The sequence below is a fragment of the Cetorhinus maximus genome, chromosome 25 (genome assembly GCF_964194155.1).
Source record: "Cetorhinus maximus chromosome 25, sCetMax3.hap1.1, whole genome shotgun sequence".
Lineage (NCBI taxonomy): Eukaryota > Metazoa > Chordata > Chondrichthyes > Lamniformes > Cetorhinidae > Cetorhinus > Cetorhinus maximus.
In genome coordinates, this window is record NC_135903.1 from 10,682,931 (window position 1) to 10,688,981 (window position 6,051).

Below are 6,051 nucleotides of genomic sequence, written 5' to 3' on the forward strand. Positions count from 1 at the left end.
GAGGGGGAAATTAAAATCAGCCAGGATTCCTTCTGCTAAGCATTATTCCATGATTCATGCTGAATTTGCATGTGTGCCAAATGAAGACAGGACATTCCTCTCAGCTGAATAGTCTGTGTGACACTTGCCAGCTCGTCTCCACTACCACTTGCTGGTGTTATTAACTGAAGAGAAATCGGAGCAGAAAAAATCTCTAATAGGGCAATCTCTTAAATCTCCTCTGCGCCCTCTCCAGGTTAATAGAAGTATACAAGAGTTTTGATAAAGTAAATAGGAGGGTTAGATTTAAGGTAATGGCGAAAGAATTGGGGGGGTGGGGAAGAAAATGAGAAGTTCATTTACACAATAAGTTGTTACAATCTAAAATGCACTGCTGGAAAAGTGGGGTGGAAACAGATTCAATAATAACTTTCAGAAGGGAATTTGGATAAATACTTAAAAGAAATCCTTGCAGAGCTACAGGAAAGAACAGGGGGAATTGGATAGCTCTTTCAAAGAGCTGGCACAGGCACAGGCACGATTGGCCAAATGGCTCTCTTCTGTGCTGGGATGTAAGCTTGTTGCTTTAAACAACCAATAACCGCGACAAACCCATTGGCCCCTCTCTGGTGATGCATTATAAACAGAATGAAGCAAAGTATGAGAATCATGCAATTTAGTAAATTTTCCGTCATCAGCAAATTTTATTGCACCAAAAATTTGAATTGTCACTTATATACAATATAAACATCAGTGCTTTTTCCTAGTTTGCATATTAGTTGTTAACCACGATTAGACAGTCTTTAACCAGCTGCATCTGTTAAATTGGTGTCGTAGCCCAGTCTAACCAACATTACTGCATTGGCAAATTCACTGGTGCTTTACCTTCCCCTCCCTGTTACCTTGAATGAAGTACCAGCTCAATAACGTGTGTATAACCCACAGTGAGTAAACCAGTAGGAAAATTACACCCAGCACCCACTTCAGGGGTGCCACGACAAGCTGGTGAATGAATTACCACCAACCAAGTATGGGAGTTCTTCACGAGAAGAGGGGAGACAAGTAGAGACAAACTACCACAGCAATGCATCTGGTACTTAAAATACCCAGACACTCTCCAGTGCCCATCTGGCCCAGGTGGTTTATTTTATAAGGCATCATAACAGTGAGGTGTAGGTAACATGAGAAACCATGGTAATAAAAAAAACGTTTAAAATCTAAAGGAGCTGTGCTTTATATAAAACTCGTCCTCAGGTGATATTGTCTTTTCCTCACTGCTGAAGTGCAGCTCACAGACACTAGTGGCCTATTCAGGACCTCCTGCAAATAGCCATTGCTCACTGCTTAAGCTTCTGCAGTAACTGTTGGCAGTGTGTTTGGCCAAGGGCATAGTGAGTCACTGGTGGCAAAGTGCTTCTTTTTGCCTGACGCACAAGCACTTTTCCAACAGGTGCCATAGTGTGTGTCTGGGGATGGCAAGGCTGGCTGAGTACTGAGGCCAATTGCTAGCAACTCCACTCAAACTAGGGGATGAATCAGAGAATATCTTGCTCTAGATGGTCCAGTAACACTCCACATTCACCCATCCAAGATTACACCAGATATCAAATGTTGGATAATATTACAATTCAGTCCCTGCAACTGAGTTTAACAGAAAAGAAGTGAAAGGTAACATTAACGCAGAGAAGGAATTGGAGGGGGGGAATCAAAGTACACCAGTGGAAGGCTGTGAATACTGTCCCGGGGGAAAGGGGGGGGGGAAAAAACCCTTGGAAAATCTGACCGAAATTAATTTCATGTCCATCCTGGTTCATAGAGTCATAGAGGTCTACAGCATAGAAAAAGGCCCATCGAGTCTGTGCCGGTCAAACAAGTACCTAGCATGTTGTGAAAGGAACTCTGGTTACTAAGCATTTAAAAGAGGAGCCTCCCTTTTAAGCAAGAAACATTTCTTACATTAACTATATCTCGTAGCTCCATACACATAGCACTCCCTTGACATGGTGCTTTAAGCAGCTTTAACTCTGATTATACTCCATCATCTCCAGCCTTGGGAACTCCCCTTTGTGGCTGTCAAAGGGTCACAGGTGGTGACTATTTGCTGTCTTGCCTGGTATGGGAATCGGAAACAGTTGTGTGCCACAGTTTAAGGTGAGGCCCTAAACTGAAACAAACTTCTGTCACCAGCAACCATATTGAATGCATCACTCAATTAAACAGAACAAGCAGCAGCAGCAGGGATGACTGAAATACAAAATGTGTCTCCTGGGTGAATTTTGGCAATTCAATAATAGTTTTAAAAAGGAGGCACAGCATGCTATAAGCACTCGATTAAATCCCAACCAGTATTTCAACATTACCCTGATGAATACACCATAGGCCAATGCTTTGGCGTTGAATTTTTCAACTTTCTCTTCCACCCCAACCCCCATCTTTCACATTCTACTGGAGATCATGTTCCAAGCCCATTAATGCAATGTTGGTTATTCTGTTTGGAGATGTTACATTTTTGTAGCAGACAAAACTCATACAAGCCTTTTAGTTACAAATATAACTTACCTATCCTGGATGTTAACAGAGCTACTCCCTTCAATATGTTTATTGTACAATAAAATTCCAGTTTGACAAACTACAGCTCAATCCTCAAATGACCAGAATTCCATGCGACTAGTCAAACACTATGTTAATTTGTAACTGACCAATCATATTAAAATATATCTGTTGAAAGCATTTGTTCCATTCTAGTGACAGGATTGAGTCGAGAGGACACTTGCTTTAATACATAGTTGGTTTCTGGTCAGAAGGACAAACCTGCTTGAAAGCAGAAAGAAATGCAGCACCAGTTCTGGATTGAAGTCAGTAACTGCACTGATCGGTCAACCGTTCTGGGTGCAGTGAAACATTTCCATTGCAAATGAGATTTAACTGTGAAAGGGGTTCTGCTTTTTGTAACGAGCTAGGATTTGAATATGTGCAGCGTAAACTAGGCTATGAACTGAAAGTGGTATCACATCCCTGCCTTCCTTTATTGGACTATTGTTCTGTTTTGTTATGCATTTGGTAGGAGCCTGAATGGTAACAGTACATTATGACATAGATTATAAAATACACACAAACTGCAATGCAGGTCTTCGGATCTCTTTTGTGATGTGATTTTGCAGCAAAATAGTGGGTACAGGATCCCTGGCCAACATTCTAACAGAAATCACAAGGCTGCTACAGTGTTCTGAAATTCATTATGACTGGAAACATTAACCATGTGGATCTTAACACTCAACCAGAAAGTGATTTGTTGTTCTATGTATATCAAACCTTCACACAAGTCTTTGCCATTAATTGGAGTGTACTGCTTAACATGAGAAGGACAACAGGAATGATCATCTCACTGGATATCATCTTCGATGTGGTTTAATTTTAGGGAATTTAGAAATATTTTACCAGACAAAGGTATTTCCACAAAACAATCCCCCATCTAACTTTACCCTCTCCCCCCACCCCCGAATTCCCCATCTTTCCTGAAAGTACCAAACTCTTGCCAGGCATGTTTGCCAAGCAGCTGAGGGTCTATTGGTACCTTGTCCAAGATGCCATTCTTAATAGGCAAATTGCAGGCTGCTTGACTGTGCCTCATCACACCTTAACCTGACCGAAACTCAACAAACGTGCACTTTCCAGCAGTGTTTCTGAACACTGATCAGGAACAGGAACAGTGGCTGGATTGTTTCCTACATCCCTCACCCATGGATGCTGAGGTGAATGATAACAGCCCAAATGTTGCTACAGCCCAATGACTTGGACCTTGGTGAGCTCTGGTCTGTGTGGCTTAGTTCCACAGTGGCAGGCATATTTACAAACTCAACTGGACAGGAGAGCTCATCAAACCATTTTAGGTTAATTGGAGACATCAGTTAGAGAGAAAAAAAATTGAGATGTAAAGTCTCTATGTCAAGTTTCAAATCATCTGCCTCAAACTTTAGACAAATCAGGATTCTTTTCCTTTATTACCCAAGGACGTTATACATTTATGGGTTTCTGGAGGCCTGTAGAACATAATAAATACTTTGTATTATTTTGAGAAAAAAGTTCAGGATGACTGTCCATTAAGCAGTACACTCCAATTAATGGCTGCAGTTCAGTGTAATACTGCCTCCTGGGTAAACCTCAAAGGATTCATATCACATTCATTATGACCAAGTGGTCCTTGGTGCTAAACATAGAAATTGTCTTCATTTTGGTCCGCCTGAAATGGTAATCGTGGTTGGGCGTCCAGGGACAAGCCCGATCTGTATGATGCCATATGGTAACTGATATTCTTCAATTAGAACCAACCAACAGGGCTGACTCATTTTCTGCTGCGATCAGTCATAACACCCTAAGCCCCATTGCCCCACTCACCATGGACCACCCAACCACCCGATCAATATTAAAGGCGACAAATCTCAGAAAACCACTGACTCCTAAACAGTTCCAAGCCCCTCACTCGAACTAGGTGCATGGCACCGTAACCAGCCACAGTTCACAGGATAAACAGCAATAGTTTAGCACACTACCATCATGTAGAGATTTGCAGTGGCTGCACTCCAGCCAATATTTGGGGTGTTTGGGGATAATAAGTCATTGTAGATTTTAACCATAACAGTAGGGCATCAAATATCGCTGGGAGCAGTTCCACTCTTGTCTGCCTCTTGCAACTTTTCCACGTGCAATTCCTAGTTAAACACTCCTGTTTCATTTGTCTGGGGCACTGTAGCTGTATCCAATCCATGTGCTCACGTGACGCTCATGTTCTGTAGGAGTCAAGGGCATTGATCTAGGATTGGAACTGCTGCCCTGCTGTTTGCAATTCCCAGGCATGGGGTGTTGAGAACAACTGTAGCACCGAGATCAGCTCAATCAACACCAGCCGGGGACCGTCCCAGTACTGTGCCACACACAGTATGGCCGGTGGAGTGACTATAAGTTGCAAACACCTGCAAGAGTAATTTTGCAGTAAGCTCCCAGCAATGTTGTCACAAATACTTCCCAGTAGCATACTGTGCTGAGATTTAACTTTAAAGAAGCTCTGTTGGTCACTTTTGCAGAGTGATCATAAGAAGTGAAGAGGTGGCTTATAATATCAACGTACAGATCAGGAGCTAAACACCCAGCACTAAATCATACTCTCCGTTCTGCCCCATGACCTGAGGTTTCTTTGCAGCTAACTGTACTGAAATATTGAAACTAAATGTTTATCTGATTCCATGAAAGTGAATCAAATGCTTAGATTAGTTACAGACAGGAAAACTTTATGGTTTGTCTCTTTGCAGTTTAACTTACACCAGCACAAACCACAGTGCATAGAATTGTACAATCATTCCTGTTTTCACATGGCTTGTGAGTGAATGGTGGAATCACTTTTCAACATGGCAACAAATGGGTTAATCATTATTAACAGAATCTGGCATTATAAAGCAGCAAATTATTTAGAGAAGGCTAACTATCCCATTGCTCTAACTTATGTAACAATGGGTTAGATATTTTTAGTTAATGACAATAATATGATTAAGGTGGCTCCAGAAATGGGAATAAGGAGTAATAGTTATTTAAAGCATAAAAGAACATGAGATTTTAAGCTATTATTGCTCCTTAGTCAATGGTTTGGGTTGAATCATTTGAAAATTCATTTTAGATTACTTGACTGACTGTAATATTGGGAATTAGATTATCAGTTGTGAGAATTGAGAGCTGCTTTACTCCTGACATGTTCTGAGCAGCTGAAGAAACAAAAGCAGTGTCTTTTTTCCTGAGGTTCAAATATGCTATTGTCTCCAACAGTGTACTTCAGCTGAAAGGCGCAGGTCTAGTAACATGGAGGGGAAGGTGTTAGCTGCAGTGAGCTGTCCCTGAACTCGCTTTAAATTGGATCAATGGAAACAAAGTGATGGGGTGAACAACTCTCAGCTGTACTTCTTGTGATATTGTGCAGCCACATGGGTGTACAAGCTTCTCAAACTCTGGACCTGCAGTGTGGCCCTCTGACAGTGTTTGATGGGGAAAAGTCTGGTCTCCAAAAGACTCATTGCAGTCTGGTTA